General features: G+C 50.9%; 1 protein-coding gene across 7 annotated transcripts in view; it reads right to left on the bottom strand.

The window, feature by feature from the left end:
• KDM7A (lysine demethylase 7A) overlaps positions 1-20,395 on the bottom strand; it is a 98,810-nt gene extending 78,415 nt beyond the window's left edge. For 5 of the 7 annotated variants that reach the window (XM_080391261.1, XM_080391258.1, XM_080391257.1 and 2 more), the window contains exon 1: positions 11,625-20,395. The gene's annotated coding sequence lies outside the window, so the exon portion shown is untranslated. The remainder of the gene's footprint in view (positions 1-11,624) is intronic. The other 2 variants (XM_080391255.1, XM_080391256.1) reach the window with 2 other exon arrangements.
• Positions 20,396-20,453: the final 58 nt, after the last annotated feature.

Raw genomic sequence — 20,453 nt, 5'->3', positions numbered from 1 at the left:
CTCATGAATCAAGTCAAACACCCAGTGACAGGCTGGAGAGATCCATTAATATGCACCCGCCGCAGCACGTCGCCAGCCCCTGCCTCGCACGCCGCTCACCTGCCTGTCTCACCCCTGGCAGGCAGCGCGGGAACAAAGGAGCAGGGGAGGACAGCACCGAAGCGGAGGGAGGCAGCAGCTGGAGACAAAGCTCATTCTCTGGCTGCCATGGGTGTGAGGAATGCTCCCGCTCGCCCTATTGTCTGGGGTCCTTTGTGCTTCTCCACCCCCCCAGTCCCCAACCGCACAGGCAGAAATATTGGGAGCAGGACAGAAACGGCTTTGTTGGAGGAAGCCTTCGCGTGCGAAAAGCCTCCTGCCCTGGCCCTGCCGTACGTGCCTGTCTGGCACACGGCTGTGCTCCTGCTGCCCCAGAGCGCAGGTAGGGAGCAGGGGGCTGCGCACAGGCAGATGCACCCCAGGGGGTTGTTATTCTGCACCTACAGGGCACCTGGCGGCCCCCTCCTGAGGGTCGCCTGCTCCTTCCAGAGATTTGGCCCTGCGACACCTGTGGGAGATGAGGAACGGTCACCTGGTCCTGTAGGGGGGGGAGCAGAAGGGCTGCCCTCCCCCCACACCACTGATACAGGGCCAGCAAGCCCTGCTAGGCTGCATTAGGGAGCAGATCTGGCAGCAATGACTGGTGTACACTGAGCACCCACCACGCTCCACCGCATCCCTCCCGGCCTCAGGAGCGGCACAGATGCCTCTGCCAAACCTCTGCTGCTTTGTCAAGTGGCAGCCGTGGCCCGCTCTGTGCGAGCCACATCTGTGGCTGCAGCATTACAGCCCCTCAGGTCCTGCAGGGCTGGTGGCAGGACCCAGGTTCCCCTGTTTCAGGGCAGAACCATTAACTGCCAAGCCCCTGGGGGTCAGTCCCCAGCTGCAGCACACTGCTTGCCTCTTCTCCCACCACCCCTGCAAGCTGGCATTGGAGGCACCAGACAAAGAGAAGCCTGGTCCTTCCAATGTAGGGAGCAGGGGGACCCTGTGACACCCGTGCCACCGCCCAAGGGACTACAATGCTGCCTGGCCCCACGGCAGCTGCAGCACATAGGCCAGCTCTAGCAAGCAACCACAGAGAGGTACTGCTCATCCAGGCATGGCACACTGGCTCACGCAGTCCCTGCCCTGGCCACTCTCAGCTGTCTCATACCTCCCCATCGGCGCTGCTTGCACAAGCAACCTTAGCCACACAGAAACAACAGCAAGGTGGGTCTCCTTCAGACAATACGACCTATGGGACATAAGCAAAGAAATAAAGATAAGGTCCAAACCCAAGGGAAAAGCTTGCTCCTGAGGGTGGCACCTGGGACCACAAAGGAGCTCCGGCACGTGCCTGCTTCACTGCCAGGAGGCAGTGCCAGGCGCTCCAGAGCAGAGAACGACAGGGTCCAGGAATGAGCCAGGCAACTTACTGTATGGAGGCTGCTGATGGAGCCTGGAGTGTCTATAAGGGTGACTATATGGGTGAGTATAAGGGACAGGAATGGTAAGGAGGCAGCTGTACACATACAGCTAAAGAGCGCATTTGTCAGTTTTTTGCTGGAAAAATGGCTTCTGGCATTTTCTGGTACTAAGAAGTGCACATCGAAGAGGAAGGCTGTATCCAAGGTTCAGTTTCTCTTCCGATTTGTTGTTGTATTTGGTGTAGTTAAAATAAATTCTATGTAATTGTTGCAAAAAAAGCTCCTAGGGCCAATAAGAAGGTCTCCAAACAAGCTTTGTTCAGGAATAAGTTTTTGCTAAACTGTAAAATTCCTACTTTAGAAAAAAAAAACAAACCCAAAAGTAGAAACCATGATATCTAAACAGCATTGCTTCCTTCTTTGGGTTTTGCACTTCACAGTGAAGCTTCAGCACCTCTTGTAAAGTATACTTGTGCTTTATAAGCAGGAATCATACTGAGTTCAGTGGACAGGAGATTCCCAGCAACTACTAAGTCTCAGAAGCAAGGCAGTCATTCCCAAAGACACCAACTAAGAAAAGACTTTGACAGCAGATAAAGCAAAAAGCCACATAAAGCAAAAGGCCTTTAACTTGGGCTATGAAAAGTCAGAGAAAAGAGAAAGACTGGAGGTGGACAGTGCATCGGTGGCAGAGCTCCTGGCCTCTCTTCTCCATGGCTCTTCCATGACACCTCCCTGCTTCCCCGGGCAGATGGGGACATGGCAGCTCTGCTACCCCGAGCCTCGGGCCTGCACCATGCTGCAGTTCCTGCACAGCCACATTTCAGCAGCTGGTTGCACCAGCCCAGAGCTGAATTAAAGTGACTAAGAGAGCCGTCCTGGCATCCAAGCTGGAGAGGCTGCCTGAGTTAATGAAGCCGATGCAAATGGGATGGGGTGTAACGAGGTGCCTCTGACTGAAAAGCAGGGAACTCCCCCAGGCTGCCTTCAGCTCCTGCAGAGCACTTGGGTCAGTTTGTAACTTATTAACGCCAACACTCGCACGATCAAAGTTCAGCACATGTTTAGTTGCTCTTCTGGAACAGCGGACTTGAAAAGCCTATCACGCAGGTTTCCTAGGAATAAAAGAGATGTCCACAGAAAACATCCCCTACTCCATCTGCCCAGAGACCTCCACTGCAGCACTGTGCGTTTGGGTCGTGAGACAGCGTTCATTCACCACCCGGCACCTGAGGAGCCGGCTCTGCCCAGCTGCTCGCCCGTCTCCATCAGGCCACGGCTCCCTCCTCCTCTCGCCCTGAACAACCTTTGCACCCCAGCGAAGCCTGAGAGGGTCCCTGGGTTTAGGAGGGAATTCTCTGCCAGGAAGGCAGATTTATTTGCTTTCTGGTGAGATGAGTGTGCCTGTTGGCACACGCACTGCATGTTGTGTCCCCCCTGCAGCTGGAACTTAACCCTAATCTAAATTACACCTCCAGTGCCCTAATTTAAAGAAGTGTTCAATAGACTATGCAACTCGGAAAATTAATTGCTTTGCCACTGGACAAGCAGGGATGGGTAATGGAGTCAGCGTTGCACCTCAGCATCAGATGAGAGCAGTGAGAGTCGTATGCAAGGGGACCACTGTGGTTCCTGCAGTCAGTCTATTGTCAAGCCATTACGCCCACTCAAGCCAGGTCACCTCCAAAAGAAACTTCAAGATCCCAGGGGTGATTTTCTGTCCGCTGCCTGCTGTGCTGACCACTGCTCCCGAGGAGCCGTTCCTTCAGAGGCAGAGGAAGGGAGAGCAGCCCTGGCAGACGTGGAGCATGGTCACCCCGCTGGTGGGCAGAAAACACACCCCACTGGAGGCAGCGAGGGCACGTGCAAAGGAGCTGCACGAAAGGCACAGAGGAAAGAAGGATCTTATGAACCAAAGCAGAAAGGAAGGTGAGAGCCCATCACTGATAAAACCAGAAAGAGAAGCGCTGATGGATGGCACTGCAAATGTAGTCTTTCATAGGTTTCACTGGGCAGGGTAACACCAGAAAGAAAATCAAAGCAACAGAGAAGCTGAGCAGGTGGCATGCTTTGAATCCTGGGTGGCCTGGGATCAGCACTACTTACCCCAGCATACGCCTGTTGCAGCAACCAAGTTGCCCAGTGAAAAGGGGTCACACAGAAATTACAACCACCTCCCCAGCAGCGGAGCAGCCAAACACCCGCTGCTACCCCCAGCTTCCCTGCAGGCTCACAAGCAAAAGAGCCAAACGTTTCATTTACTTTGCAGCTGCTGCCCAAACCAGTGTGGTAACTGCGCTGGACCTGATACCCAAGAAGCAAACCTACACTGACTTAAAGGATGATGCAAAAGCATGCTTGCTTGCTTATCCAAACCTGTAGATGTCCAGAGAGCATATAGCTCTCTGGTTTAAAGTATTTTCATTTGGATACTTTGTAATGAACAGTATCTGTGAATTATTCTTTGTAAGTATCTGCGTTCCCTGAAGGTCAGAGTTAAGAACGTCCAAGTAAAGTTACTGGAAACATTCCTCATTTCTGAGCATTTTATTGGAGCGATCAGTGATTTATCAACCACTTCTGGCACCGGCTGTGAACATGCAACTATTGCTTACTCTGACCCACAGAGTGCCACTATTTTAGCCCTATTAGAAGCAAGATGTTCGTTGCTATTCAGATGGTACCAGTGCCTATTGTCAGACCTGCAAGGACACACCATTTGCCACCTTTTAATCAAAGGCCAGGTTTTGAGGGAATGAAGTTCAGAGCTGATTTCTTACTGTGTATTGAAAGGCATCACTGAAAAATTCACCACATTCCCAAGTGTACTTCGTGTCTGGTGGGAGCAGGCATCCCTTCTCCCTCATGTCTGCAGAAGCAAATACAATTGAAGAAAGGAACAAAGTTCCACTTCTGCAGACACTTACCAGAAGAAATAGTGCATTTTGGCCATCACAATAATTTGTTTTCCCTGCAAAGACATAAAGTCCCTGCTGCTCAGTGACTGAGGAGGAGGGAAAGGGAAACCTTGACTGCAAAGAGGAACCCAGTCTCTGGGAAACAGGCAAAGAGGATGCTGTTAAACATTTCAGGAAACACTAGGGGAAAGATGGGGGCAACCAGAAGCTTTGAAAGTTTTGATTTCGCCAAGATAATGAACTGCCTGTTCTAACTAGAGGAGAAATAGCCTGTAAAGCCTCTCTCCTGGAGAGGTCTCCCCTACAGCACTCAGTACTGTAAAGGGCTGTAGAGGAGGGAACACTCTTGGCTGGATTAATATACAAGGTAAAATATTTTTTTTTTCCCGGAGGAATTAAACTAGACTCATGTCCTTGCTTCCCTGGCGTTGATAAAGAGTGTTTGAAACCCTCCTGCTTGCACAAGCAGGGCAGGAGCATCTCCTGCTCCAGGAGCACAGGCGCTGCCAAGCCCAGGACCACCCCAGGAACTGGGGAATTGCCCAAGCAGCGTCTTTGTGGGAGAACTTAAATACTTCAGATTCCCTTTTCAACCAGGCTGCTTAAGCTTTGGATCTGTTTTTGTTAAAGCCTTCTTATTTTAATTAAGAAAGTCCTTGTTGAAATGCAGTACCCTGCCCCTTTGGTTACCATTAACATGTGTCTGCTGAGATCACCAGCAAGCCTTCAAGATGCAGCAAGGCTGAACTTCAGTAGTTCTCAAGGAGTAATAAAAACCCTTTAAATGTAGCATGGGAGAAAGACCATAGCCTCAGCAAACGGAGGATCCAAAAAACCCTGAGAAACTCACATTCTGGGTCAACAGCAGCCTCACGAAGCACAGGAAGGGGAGTGCAAAGCTCTGTCTTGGGATGGTATAACAGCAGGCATCAGCGCAGGCTGGGAACAGGCTGGCTGAGCAGTCACCCAGCTGAAAGGGACCCGGGAGTTACAGGCATGCCAGGCTGTGAGAGTTAGCAGTGTGCTCGCATCACAAACACCACGAACCGCAGAGCGGGCAATGTCAGAGGCAGTGTGGCCAGCAGGCCAAGGGGAGGTGATAATTCAACACTGCTAAGGCTGCACCTGGAACTGAGCTGGAACAGTGGGCTACATCAATATTATAAGCCCCAGAGCAGAGTTAGGGCTTCCTGGAAAATCCATTCATTTTGATTATCAGGTGAGAGAAAAAAAAAAAAAAGGAGGAAAACAAAAAACACCCCGGAAGTGACAATTTCCTCCCAGTTCCCCTGTCTATAAATGGCCCTACATGACCACATTTAGGATGCGTATCTGAAAAAGCAAGATTCTCTTCTAAAGAAAAGTTTCTTGTAGGAAGAAGACTTGAAAAAGGGAACCAAGCTCTGTGCTGTTCAGAGCACAAGGCAGCGCTGCTGGCACCCTCCCTGCCTGCAGGATGTAAGGAAAGGACAGAAGGGGGGGGGTGTAAATATCAAACAGATTGCTGACAACCTTCCTGCTCTCCTACAACCCTAGAGCATCACAGCAGGATTCATTTGAGGTAGCATGGACTAATAGGTGGTTTTGACAGGGTAAGGTGGAGAAGATCAAATAGGAGAAAATACGGCTGCACTGAACTGGCTGCGAAATCCTTGATACCCTTTGGAGAAACGCATTGCTTTTAGCCGCCGGGTGCCCATCACCAGTGCAAGCCCAGCAGGTAAATAGACACAGGCGGTGTTTGCAGCAGAAAGCTTAACCAGAAAATAATTTTATCTGTCCGGAGCAGGCACCTGCCTGGGGCAGCTGGGAGACCTCTCTAGCAATCAAACACTGACACCACTTAAGGTCTAACCTGCTCATGTTGCCTACTGCTTCTGTGCTCTTACAGCTCCTGTGCTGGCTGGGGGCTGGTTTTCACTGCTGGAAACAGAGACATCCATCTGCATTGACCAAAAAGGAGTGTTCAGCAACAACTATTAAAGGCAACTGCTGCCCAAGCAGCACCAACAAGCATTTGGCCTGGCCAGGCTGAAAATATTACAGTTCAAGTAGGCAAGACCCCCTGCTTAGTCCAAGGGGAACAGCCCTCAGTTCAACAATTTGGGCACTTCCACATAGCCTGTAAATCTCAGTTGCTTGACTGCTGCTCGTGGATATTTATCCTCCCCTCTCTTCTTGCCTCCCATCCCTCTGTGAGCATGCTGTCCCTCCAGCAGAGAACAAAGTTTTTTTCTGGAGAACATCAGTAGTTCCCCACAAGACCTCCCAGACACCAGAGGTGATGGACAGCAAGATAGCCAAGCCTAATCCCCACATGCTACGTGGGGTTTTTTAATCCTATTCCCTTCCTTTTACAGTTTAAGTGGGAGAGACTCAGGCTAGATCTCAGTCTCCATCTGCAGCCTGGGATTATGATCTGAAGCATAATATTTCTTTATGAGCAAATTATCACCGAGACTTCAATGCGCTGTTGGCCTTTTAAAAAACTAAGTGTTTAGTATTTTTATTTCTTTCTGCTTTGCAGTTTATGGCTCCCATAAATCAGGTGACAGGCTGTGGCGCAGAGGGCTGATCTGATCTGTGGGAATGAGAAAACAGGCAGGAGAAGGGAACACCGGCTGAGTCCTTAACCAGGGGATTTCTGCTCCCTGCTGTAAGCATCCCCATGGGAGAGGCAGGGTGCTGCCCACCTGAGGCAATGCTAACACCATGCCAGCCCTTTCTTCTCTGACGCGAGGTTAAAAAAATCTTATTTCTTCTATGCTGCATCATGTACTTGTAAAACATGAAAAACAACTTCTTTCTTTCACAGGAGCAAGAGCAGTGATAAATCCATTAACAGTTCACAAACTGTTCCATCAGTACAGGAATTAGAGCTATGCAGGGACAGACACAAGCAAAGCACTGACCCACTACACTGGTAAACCAACCCAACTGGTTGTTGTAAACCAACAATCAAATCTGACCCAACGTATTGCTGATCTAGAGGTCTTACCGTGTAGCAAATGAAGGATCTGCCATGGTTAAAAGACTACTTCAGAGTCAAAACTTGGTGCTGAACTCCCAAGTCTCGCAAGTCAAAGACTAACTTTTCAAGGACATTTAATTACTCAGAGATACACCAAAGGCTGTGCTATGAAGCATCCCAGCAAGCGACCCATCAGGGAAACCTCCTCCCTCCTTCTCTGTGCTTCCAAATATTATTAAAAAAATCTGTCCTGTAGTCAGCCTACTCCCTGTCAGGGAAATGGGATCCATCACCCTTCCTTTCCCTGCCCCTTGCCCCTGTCTTGTGCATTTGGACTCTAAATACTTCAGGTCAGATGCTTTCCTATATGCATGTGTGTGCCTGTTTAACACCTTGCCAAGCAGGCCACCGTTTTCACAAAGACCTTAAGGCTCAAAAGACAAATAATATATAATATTGCAAGAAATTGCTTGGATTTGAGCTTGCAGGGTTTTTGGTGCTAGTTTTATTGCCAGCCGTACTGCTTTGTTCATTGATAAGAACTGGTCTTTCTCCCTACTCTTTCAGTGCTGCTTCGCCAGGGGACACATCGGTACAAGTACTTTGTCCTCCACTGCCTGGAGGATGGGAGCACAGGCAGCTTGCTGCTGTTTCAAGGGATGGTGTGTAGAACAGGGCGAGAGGACTTCTGCAAAGACGAGCCCTGACGTTCCTTCTCCTGGTTTGCATAAGCCCAGGAGGTGACATAAGTTCACACAGCAACCCTCCCTTGAATACTCCCACTGTCCCAATCCTTCCTTTGGCATTTCCGAAGCTGGAAACCGCCACCGGTCAATCATTTGAAGTCCCACAGACACTTTGTCTACTGAGGCAAAAGCAATGCCTATCATTGCCCTGCTTTCGAGTGGCTGCCTGTAGTCCAGCTCCCACCACTGGTCCTGCACTCAACCAGGAAGGTTTCACCTGCTACGGAAGGCTGTATAGGAGGCAGGTGATGCTGCCACCCTCAGCAGGAACCCATCTTCTTGGTGGGTGCTGGCAGCTCCGGGCTGTGCACCCAGGCTGCTGTCAAAGCTGTGTTACTGACTGGGTAGCCAAGTGCCAATAAGCACAAAGGTGTGGGGGTATGTAATTTTATACGTGTTTTATCAACATTTAAATGCACAGAAGAGTCCCATCCTGCCCCATAACCTGTACACAGGATTGTATGAAAGGTACAGGGAGGAAGTTAATTGAGCGTGCATAACTTCACCTAATAACAGAGCTGGCAAGAGTCTGAGGCGCATGGCTCGGCCCCAGCCCCGGCCGGGCACCTGGCCCTGCCAGCCGGCTCAGTCCTGCTCCGCAGCGGGGAAAATGGCCCCGCTTCCAGCCGGAGCTGAGGAACAGAGGGGAACGTGGCCCAAAGCGCAGCCCTTGCACAGGCCTCAAAGCGCCTGGGAACCCCTAATCCACACAAAGAGCACGCTGGATTTGGGGAGGATGGGGACAATGGTAATTTCAGTCCCTTCCAAGAGTTCACAGAGCAATCTGCAGAGCACACTGATTTACCAGCTGGGAAAGGGAAGGAGGGCAGGCAGGCTCAGGGTGGGGATCCCAAAGAGCATGGCCCCTTCCCAGGGCTCTCGGCCAGCACCCTCGGGAAGGACACGGGCGCTGTTTCTCCTGTTTGGCAATGCTTGAAAGCAGAACATGCAGATGCCCTTGGAAAGGCCAGTGGAGAGGGCCCTCCACGAGCAGCAGTGGGGCCCCTGGGCCAGGTCCCTGCCCTGAACTCCCACCCTGCTGATAGCCAGGGAGAAGCCCCCTGACAGGTTGTGGCACGTAAAACCATAGGAACAAGCAGCTAACCACACCGAGGTAGCAGGGGTCTGACTGCCGACACTAAACCACACAAGTTGTTCCAGTAAATCTGAGATCAGATGATAAGCAGCAAGCGGTTAACAGTGGGAGGACATACACACATCCACCCACCCACAGCCATCAGTACACAACTTGGTGTGACAACTGGAGCCAGGCTGTGACATTAAGGACTCCCAGTTGGAGAGTGCAGGCAAGACAGAGCCCTGCCAGCAGCTCACCCCCATGGCTGGGGCTCTCACTGGAAGTAACAGGATTAGCAGAGAGAAGAGAAAGCTTCCAGGCTGACACGGAGTAGACAAAGTACCTAAGAAGTTCAAGCCATGCTTTTAAGTGAGTTTTAGAGCATTAGAGAATCTCTTCATCAATACTAAGAATCCAGTATTTAAATAAAAATAAAAAAAAGGAAAAAAGTAGCAGGAACCCGCTGTCTCCCCAGGGAAAACGTGTGCTGCACAGAGCAATTCCCAAACACAGACACCAGTCTTGTCCTCCCAAAACCCGGCTGTAAAGCTAACAACTCTTGCACTATTAAAGTGTCAGATAAGACAAACAAAAGTGCCAGCGAGACTCCTGGAGCTTCAATATGCTCTGGGATCACTTGGACACATCGGGTTTTACTTTGAAGGTATCAAGGTCTAGGAGCGTTAAACCAGAGGTAAACGTTATCAGGAGTTGCTCTGCCCTCCTTCAGGAACTACAGCTGACAGCTGCAGAAGGACAGGCAGGAGGCAATGGCACCCATTTCAGAAAGCCACTTGCTCTCTCCTGCAAAAGAGTTCAGGGAAGTGCAAAATTCACTGCGTGCCTCCGAAAGTCATGCAACTGCTCTCAGAGCTGCAAACGAGCATCTTGTTTCCGATGCAATATTTTCGCCATTTTCCCCTCCAGTCTCCAAGCTGGCTGTGGCTGCCCCTGACGGGCAGGAGAGCTGCCTGCTGCAGAACGTTTTGCCCCCAGATGGGTGCTGGCAGCCTGGAGCCTCTCACCACCCAAGAGCACCTCTCCCCCCCACTGAGTGGAGTGGCACATTAGGATAGAAAAAAAAAAAAAATGACCTAAAGCAAACTAAAAGCCCAGGGAAAGTGCGAGGAGGCAGGATGTCATTGCCAGAGCTGGAATTTGGCCTGGGTGCCATGGAGATGAAACACGGCAGATGGTTAAGGTGTACACGGGAAGCGTGCACGCAGCACCTGACTACAGATTTAAGACCAATTAATACAACAAAAGAGAAAACTTGACAAGGAAGCCAGAGATCTACAAAATGAATAAGTGAACCATGAAAAGAGGAGGCGCACTCATCCAAAAAAAAAAAAAAAAAAAAAGCAGCAGAGGGTACAATACCTACAGAGCCATGAATAAACTGAAGTTGGAACAGATGGAGACAGAAACAAACCACCGTGTGTATTAGTTGGCTACCAAGTAAAAGAGCTGGCATGGGGAAAGAGCTTCCCCACAATTCAGGGTGAGAACAATAGGCTCTGGTTCTGCAGCACCCCCTTTCCGAGGTGCTCAATGTCCTTCGTATGGCTTAATTTAAGGCTCACAAGCTGCAGCACTCTCAGATACAAAATCCTAACAAACGACTGCGAAAGCATATTCTTTTAAATAATAAACCACGTGTCTCCAATTAAAAAAGCCCAGGCACTACGCAGCAGAGACAGAAGCCTTGCCTGGCAGCCCGTCACACCGTAACGGACACCAACTACATGGCCCTGCCTTGGACCAGACCCGAAACAGATCAGGGGACAACAAACAAGGGCTTTCCAATGGACAGCGACTGCCCTGGAGTGGCCGCAGCCGTAGCTAGCTGGGTAAATAGTAAACCCTGGTGCTACCTTGGAGGCACGCAGGTGACCTTTATCTTTGTAGGCGAGAGCGGCTTCACACACAAACGTTTCCATTGAATTTTATGTCATCGCCTGTGAACTGAAGCCCTGACCAGGTCAGAGATGAGAAAACAAGCAAGGAGACAAGCCAACACACCAAGGGAATGGCAGCAGGGAGAGGTTAGTGTCATGCAATTAAGCACAACGAGAGAAACCCCTCCCTATAAGAGCATTTAAAATCCCAGCCACAAAGAAGAGGAAGCAAGCATCCCAAGGAGCACAGGGTGCTGGTTTCCCAGCAGTCACCCTTGCTCCAGCCTGAGGGCGGCTGTGGGAAGGCTGAGCCCGGGCAGCAGCAGCCCCCTCCTCAAGCCGGACTGGCAGGAACGGGTGCTCAGCTCCAGGTCTGCAAACACAGGACTGTCCCACCACTCTGTCTGTGATGTAAATCCCAAAGATAAACAAGTCCAGCTCTGCAGACAACATTTATCACCCGCTTTAAAGCAGGCGGCTGGGGGCTAAGCCCCCTGAGAGGCATCCCCCACCCATGGCAAGCTTAGCCTGGAAGCAACAAGCTTTTCATGGCATTAAGTCCTACCTTGAAGCCAACTGGCCAAAACTTAACTGACTTCAAAGAAAGAGGGTTTTTGCAGAGCGGTGTGCTCCCTGAAACCCCTGCCTGCAAAGGCCCTTCTTTTTGTCGGTGGTCTGGGCAGACCCTGGAGCACCGCTGGTTTGTACAGCAGCAGGCGTGCTCGTGCATCAGCTGCTCCGCTTCTTGCAGCGCTGAGGAGACACCAGAGCATTTCCCCCCCCCACAACCAAGTTTACAAAACAGTGCTGGCTAAGAGGCAGCACCTGCAGTGAGCTCAAGCTATAAAAAACCCTCCCCCCCATCTCTACCCCCACCTGATTCCCTCTGTGGCTTTAAGCAAATCACATAACTTTTCCTCTTTAGTTTCTGCACCTGGGAAAGAGTAATATTTACCTACCCCAGAAGGGTGTTGAGAGGATTAGTTAATGTTTGCCCAGCATTTTAAAGGATAAAATATTCTGTATTAATTCCTAGCTGCTGAAAAGACTGATATGTATGGCTCTCATTAGCTCCAGTGGAAGATTTTTGCTTGAGTTGGGCTTTACCACTTCAGAAAAGTAGAAGCAAGACGATGTGATATTAACATTTCAAAAAGTGCCTGCAGCATGCGCTGCAAAACCTCCTCTTTTTTGACTACCGCCAGCCTCCTGCTCCGCTGCCTGGGTTGCGGAGGTGCACCTGCACCTGTTAAACATTAAAGCAATGCAAACTCAACACGGGTCCCTGGGGCTGTGCCAGCCGCACTGGGTAACCCCCTCGGAGGGGGTCCCTTTGCAGGCCCCCATGACGGGCAGCTGGCCTCACCTGCGAGATGTCCTCTCATTGATGAGAAGCAGCCGTTGCACTGGGATTGCCCTTCTGCTCGGATTTATCAGCCTCGCCTAGCTCTTATTTGGAAAACAGGAGCCAACACAGGTTTTCTTGCCCTGATGACTGAGCCATAGGTGAGGTCTGTGTAGCGCCGTGTCTCTGTGCTGGCGGGTGCGTGGGGTGGGTGGGCATCCCCTGCGCGCTGCCATGCCACTGCTCAGGCTGTTTCCCCTGCGACCTGGTACCGGGCAGAAAGAAAAAGCCGTCGATAAGAACTGGGCTCTGGCAGAGCACCGGGCAGCCCCCGCACCCCTTACAACCCAGGGCACACACAGCACTGGGGAAAATATATCTCTGCACACCCCACAAGTCAACCCACCTACTGCTCAGGCCCTTTACGTTCCCAGCATGGCACCAGTGCCACCGCAACGTCATTGTTCCCTCCCTGTTCTCTGGGCACCTCATTTCAGAGGGTAAGGACAGCGAGGTGCCACCTCTGCATGGCGTTGCACCCTCGGGCTCCTTTCCCTTGGCTGTTTCCCATCACAGCTCTCCCCAGTGCTGGTGTCCCACAGGTGATGGGTGCCCACCCCATCCAGTGGCTCCGCTCTCGCGGACAGCGAGTGGAAATGCCAGCAGCCCCCGTGGGTTCCCAGGACACAAGAAGCAGAGGAAAGGGACTAGCTTCAGCCCACAGGGTCTGCGGCTTGCTGGGCTAAGCAGGCTGCACGGGTCAGGGCTGTGGGCACAGCAGCCAGCGAGCTCCCACCTCCTGCCAACGCTGCGGCTGTCCCCACAGCCTGTGGGTACGCCCACCCCCAAAAGCAGCATGGCAGGGCTGAGCCCACGGCAGCGCGCAGCCCGGACAGGGGCACACAGAGCCTGCCAGAAAGGGATTTGGTTTTAACTGCTGGTTTACTGCTGGCAGAAGTATATGGCTGTACAATAAGGGAACGGATGGAGGAAGGTGTTTGAAAATCAAGCTAACCCACCCCCAGACGCATGAAAGAAAAATGCCACCAAAGCAGTCCCCCACTGGCCCCACAGTTTCGGGGAAGGGGAAGCAGTTTTGAAGCCCGGGAACAATGGGGCGACCTTTCCCTCCTTTCTTCTGGCAAAGGTAAAAGCCCTCCCTGTGGAGGTGTCCACACTGGGGAAGCCGCTGAATGAGAAGCCCCAGACCAATAAAGCGTCCCTTTGTGCCTGCAAACACCATGTCCAATGCGCTTCCCAACCTCCATCGCTCCTCAGCCCTCAGCAGCAGGTCACGGTGCAAACCCCTGACCATGGGCCGTGGCACGGCCGTGCCGGAGCGGAGAGCTGCCTGCCGGCGCTGCGCCCTGCACCGCCCTTGCGTGGTGGGGCAGCTCAGGGGGCTCCGTTTTCCGTTCTGGAGGAGACAGTCTACCCCCGTAACTCTGCTTCTCCCATCTTGCCTGGCAAGGACAGCAGGCGGAGGCCGAGACACCACAGACGGCTGCTAAGCAAAATCAGAAGCACAGACCAAAACATGACTAATTTCTAACACATCACAGCCTGGGAGTCATTTTGTTTGTGAGCCTAAATCGCTCTCTGCTGCTTTCATACCGGCTTGTTTCAAGGGTGAGTAAGCAGACAGTGGCAGACATGACTTTTATTATTCCCAGAGCTTTGAAGCTGTACCATTTCACTGTGGTTAGCTGACTGCGTCAGCCGTTTGTAGTGGCACATTTCGAAGAACTCAGCAATGATGCATAGGTAGCCAGACTGAGCTGAGCTGGAGCTCAGCATATTCCATTGGCGGTGTTTCGTGGTGACTCATTACTTGCCCACCCTCTATTATTCATTGTTTTTATCGCATCATTTTATTCAATATTCTCAACAACTTCCAAGAAGGCCCTTTCACAGACAGAGGTCAAGGGCAAAGAAAACAGCTTCAAGCTGTAATTGAACCCCCTTTCTGTTAAATTAGCAGTGCACAAGTTAAAGTGGATTTTGTGATTAATATCCTCGAAGACTAAACAACGCCACCTGAAGAGGGAGAAATATGGAAAAACTGTTCTATCTACAACAGTGTGAGCATTTCATGTATTTATAAATGTGTATGTACTCATACATATGCAAAAGGGTAAACACAGAGATATGCATCTCAGATGAGAAAGTGAAACTTCGTGCATTTCTTAATGACTCATTTAAAACAGCTTATTACGTAGATATTTTTTAAATTTAAAAATACAGCACAAATATGCACATTTTTGAGAGAGAATTGTGTGTTTTATTTGCATCCCAGGTTAAACTGCTATGGCACATTTTTTCCTGCTGCTCCAGAGTCCCACATTTCTCATCTGTATTTCTACATTCAACCACTTTAGCTTGAATGGCTGAACATCAAGAAGATTCTTTACATAACACGAAGCAGCACAGTTCAAAAGCAAGTCACATTTTTAGCGACAAAAGCTACGTCAGCTTCAGCACAAACATGAACCCTTTGTCAATCAGAGGCATCACAGCCACTTCCCCGGAAAAGGTGGCACCACGAACACCAAAGTCTAAGCAAAAGCTCTGGATTGTGATGGTGGGGTTATTTACACAGACCAGTTCAAATTCTACTTTTAATTCCAGTGCTAAAAGTTTAGGGCTCAAGATAAATCACTCTCTCCCCTTGAAAGGGGTTGATTGCATTTATGGCTCATTTCAGAGCCCAAGGGCCCAGGCCGAGATGAAAGGCTGGGGCAGAGCGGGGCGATGCCCCACATCCCGCGCCGCAGAGGGCGAGAGCTCCGGCAGTGGGGAGAGGAACTGTCGGATTCGGTTCCCAGCAGTGCTCAGCCCTCTTGGGTAACCTCAGATGTGTCATTTAGCCTCCCTCTGACTCAGTTCCTCATTTGTACTGTGGAAATAACACGACTTCTTTATTTCGTAGGAGTTTTGGGCAGACAGCTATCTTTGAATTCACTATCGGAACCTGCTCAAGAAGCATAACTAAAATAGAGATCAGTTACGATTTAAAGAAATGACACAAGCAGGGGCTGGGAGGAATGAACGAGATGTACAGTACAAATGCAGGGAGCTCTCCGAACGGAGCTGATTTCTCGTATCACCTCAGGGTACATTCAGAAGGAGAGCCTTGGCTCCCCGTACAGCATGGAAAATTCCAGGGACCAGACAGTTTCCCCTAAGAGTTAGGGCTCGCTTTGTCAGTGCGGTTTCCCTTCTCTCCCTACCACACTCAAATGGGCTCGGCCGTGAGCTGAAGCACAGGAGAGGTGATGGATGCTGGGTTGGGATCCCGACAGGGTTCCCACTCCCCTGGAACTCCTTGGGTCCCTTCGGAGTCTCCTCGGTGCCTTTGCCTCCTGGCTGCGAAGGACCAGCTGTGTGGCTCCCGCATCCCTGAGGGGGGCTGCTCAGTCGCCTGGGGAGGGACACGAAAGATGGGACACACCCACCCCCCCAAATCAGGTGCACCTCTGCCCCCGCCCCGCAGACCACCGAGTTCCCACTGGATGGGCTTTCAAACCCCTGGGCCACGCCAGACTTTTGAAATGGCGCTTGGTTTGGCATGTCAGAAGGCCACGTGATCCAGATTCTTCTACCAAACTGTGAAGCAGGTGCATGGGCAGGTCCCAGCCCTGTTACACTGGCGAGGTCAGCAAGCTCTGTGGCTGCCGCCTAGGGCGAGCGGCACAGGGCTGCCTGGGCCAGCGTGCCTTGCCTGCTTGTGCTCTGCGTCACCACCCCATCGCACAGATGTGGCAACTACTGCAGAGGAACGTGCACGGCCAGATGGGATTTGAAGACAAACGACCTTGTGGCCCTGCCCCAACACAAGCGTTTCCTCCAGGTGCCACACGGCTGACCCCAGCCCCCTTCCTCTTCGGCACATATCGGTGGGGGAGCCAGGGGAGGTAACAATACTTCTCTTTTTTTCACAGGAGACAAAGCTGTGGAAGACACCGATTCCCATGGCAACAAAAGCAGAGAAGAAGTGTCCCAAGATGTGATTTGCTGTCACCATACCCACCTCGCGGCAGATAAGGACAAGCGATAGCTCTGAAAGGAACTGTTTCCATGGGACCCTTCCCAGCAAGCCCACGCGATGACAACCCAACCGTCAGCCACAGCTTTTGGTGTCAAACAGGTCAGACTGGTAGAGAGCAATGCTGTTTCCCATAGAAAACGCTGCCTGTGTCTCCTCCTCTGGTGACGAACAGTGCCCTCCTGGCTCCCCTCAGAGCCTGCCTAACCCCAACAAGCCACGCTGCTGCTGCTAATCCACTTACCCAGGCAATTACACTGGGACAGCAGCCTGCAGAGAGCCACGCTCAACTTTGCAGCTAAACATCGTCTCGGGTTTTTTTTATCCATTGAGTGCTTCCTTCAGCTACGTTGAAAGCTCCTCACAGAGCACACATTTATGCTCTGGTAGCGTGTGCCATGTAAGTGCATTTCCTTCCGACACTTTCATTTATCATACTTCTCCCCTCCCAACCCTGCCCCTTCAGTTCCCCGGGGAAAGTTAGTGAATTTATGCAGGAACAAAGTCACCTTGAGCTTTAATCCACACCCCAGCAGAAGGAGTATGTCTGTTGGCAATCACATCCACCCACTCTGCAACTGCATTACAATGCTCACTTTGTTAGCACAGAAAATACTGGCTCCTTTTCTAGTCTTGGAGACAAGCTACCACAGGGGCTGGACCAAAGCAAATGGACTGAGGACAGAAGAGGGAGGAATCTGGTCCTGTACATTCAGAACTGAACAGGTAAACTGAGGTGAAACAGCAGAAGCAGGAAGAAAAGAGCAAATCAGGCAAAACGAGTCCTTCTCTTACAATAAACCCTCCAAAACAACTCCCTGCTTGCTTCCTGTGTAAGAAGTGAGGGCAGTTAAGAAAACTGCAGTCAACAAAGTCACAAAAGACAGGCAGGGATCCTCATCCAACTGATAGCAAAACAGCAGCCAAAACAAGTGGCAAAGTACAGCAGAACCAGGCACATAAAGCAATCTGGATTTTGCCATCTGGGAGCAAAGGCCAGATTCCCTCAGAATGAGGGTGGCATCCAGCTGCCGGGGCCGTGGCTCCGTGTTCCCTCAGCACCTTCCTCCGTCCCTCAGGGAAACCAGCCCTGATGCTGCCTGAGCACAGAGGGCCAACGCAGTGTTTAAAAACAGGCCTGGGAGTTCCAGTAGCCCCAAACAGCATCATAGATGTGCACAGAAACAAAACTAAGCAGCAAGAGCCACCTCCAGCAGAAACTCTACCAGCCCTGCACACGTGCTCACCTGACGTTTTGGAGGCGTGCACTAGTTCAGAAACCACTTGTGCTGGTGCAATGCTGACACGCCTGCTATTGCAGGCAGGGCTCCCACCTTTGCCTCTCCCCCCGTGTAACGGCTCCTTTGCATTCAACAGCAGGAACCGCAGCTGCCTGTTGCAGTCTGCCTTACTTGTTGCCGTGCCTTGCTAAGCAGTCCTGGGATGAACCTGCTTCTGACTGGAAAAAATGAAATATTAATATTCCCAGAAGGATGCAAGAGTTACAGCAGAGGGCAAGGAGGCTGAAGAGGAGGTGAATGGATAGTTGAGCCAGTCCCGATGAAACTGCCTCTCGGATACTCCCATCCTTCCGGCTGAACAGCACGGTCAGCTATTACCCAACTGCTTTGTCATCTTTGGCACTCGCTGCAGGCAAGCACCAGCTTTTGTCAGCCTGGTGCAGCTTTGCCCTGCCGCGCACCCCAGAGCAGATGCGTGAGTTTCTAGAAACTGGTCCCACCTGACAAACCGTAAAAAGGGTGAGGATGTCGGTCTCCGGGTATACGCATCCTCTTGAGCTAGTGTTGGAATCCAGGAACCTGGAGAAATCAGCCCATCATGAATACCCAATGCTTTGCTTACCACAGGATAAGGAAAGATTTAAACAGCACATCCAAGTAATCTCATCCTTATCCGCTGTCATTCCACTGGTACGGTCTGGATTACATTGTTACTTGTGCAGCCCACAAGGACGAGAAGTGGCGTACGGATTTGCTATCCTTCACAAATGAGCAAGAATACCAACGGACACAGACTTCACCAATCCACCTACAGGTCCATCAACTGCCATCAGTGCTTTAAAAACTGTTCCAAAACAAGACAGGTTATCCCCAAATAGCTTACCTGGGCTTCTGTAATCTCAGCAGAAATCTTCCTTCTCCTGGCAGTAAGCTTAAACCTAACGAGAGCATCACACAGCTGGCTACCTGCTCCCGCGCTCCGCATTTGCCCACTGCATTTGTTTTCATAGGCACCTGCACATGGTTGCAGAGGCGGTCAAAGGAGACATTCCAGGAGAACCTCCTGGGATCCAGATGTGCACAGGCACGACCGCCAGCGCAGGAGAACCAAAGGGGACATTCACAGCAATTGCCTAATTTCTTCTTCTTTGCATTACTGTAAACACTCATCTAAGCAACCATCATTTAGGAAGGGCTCTAATAGAACCAAGATGCTTTCATGGGCCCGTACATAACACACAGCCCTGATCCAGCCCCACAAAACGGTCTAAGAGCCTGTATTTACAGCCCTCAGAGAACGGTAAGCTGTTTACTAAAAGGATTAGATAAGGCTTGACAAAGATGTAGGAAGGTGGGCATGCTGTGCCTTAGAAAACGTTTGCAATACAGAACCCAAAACAGCCCTGTAGGCACTTTCAGTTAGAAAAGACCCTAAAAAAGAAGGGGAAAGAAACTGCAAATAGGTTTGGCAGAGCACTTCGGCCACCGCTGGAGCGAGGGCAAAATTACACGGAGTAACCAAACAGCAGCGCGTGAGACAGCCCTGAACAACCAGCGCTGTTACTGGAGACATCTGTGGGACTCTCTCTCAAAAGATACTTTCTCCTTTTCTCTCAGGTGAAAAACAATAAACCTTTAAACATGCCGCTGCTTCTCCTCCCACTTCCCTGCAGAAGGGAAAGCTACTCTTCTGGGTTCGGCGGGGACAAGCAGCTCTGCTCTCTGATGCTGCCCAGCAGAAGCCCAACTCCCCCACCTCTGGAGAGCACCGTGGCACTGCCGGCAGGCAGGCTTCCACACCGCCGCGCTCCAGGCTTCTGGGAAAACCGGGACACAGTATCGCTGCTTGGAGGGCAGCTATTGCAAGGACCTTCCCAGATACAAAAAAGCATGACAGGGCTGAAGGACACCAGTTCTTTCATAACCAGCTTGGTCAGTCTGTCACATCCTGGGCTACAGCCAAACACACAGAAATCGGCTCTTAACGTGCTTCCTCTGCACGCTGAAGTGATTTCTACGCTTCTGCTTGCCCAAACGCGGGGCTTCGGCGATCGCAGTCAGTGCCGGTGATGGGAACTGCTACTAATCAACATTTTCAAACAGACACTCAAGCAAAACTCTGCCCCTTAGAGTACTTCCACAGTAGGCAAGTTCTTTATAAGTAGGGAAAAAAAAAAAAAAAGTCACAGAAAAGCAGCAGAAATATGGATTTTTACTCTTCTCAAGGGATGGCATCATAGCACCACCAAACTACTTGGAGTTGAGGGACCAGAACATGCAGGCACAGGGATTTCTCCAGCAATCCAGTACGGCGCTCAGCTCTGGATTTACAGTAAACTATAAAACACAAACACAATTACAAAGTTCCCCGCTGTGTCCATTTAAACACAGCCAAGCATAGGTGTGGATTTGTGTTTAAAGAAACAAGCCACAGAAGACAAGGCACAGCAGGGCCAGCAGCCACATGGCACATTTAATTTTAAGGGAAGCACACCTGACTTCTACATGCAGATCAACAAATAAATAAATAAAACCAAGTATATGTTCTGGCTTCTTTATTTAAGACCATTAATTACACTGTTATGGACATCTCTGTTAGGGGAGCCTCACAAAGCTTCTCGTGAGGCTGATCAGGAAGAGTGCCAAACCGCAGCACATGGGAACACCGTCCCCTTTTAGGCTGGGGTGAGGGGTTGGTTTCGGCATTAGTTAGGGCTCAGGTCTTCACAGCAGCCGAGTGAAAAACAGGAGCTAGGCCTATAA

The sequence above is a fragment of the Falco punctatus genome (genome assembly GCF_963210335.1).
Source record: "Falco punctatus genome assembly, chromosome: 6".
NCBI classification, from domain to species: Eukaryota; Metazoa; Chordata; class Aves; order Falconiformes; family Falconidae; genus Falco; species Falco punctatus.
Note: the sequence above shows the minus strand (reverse complement) of the source record. Positions and strands in the feature narration are given on the sequence as shown.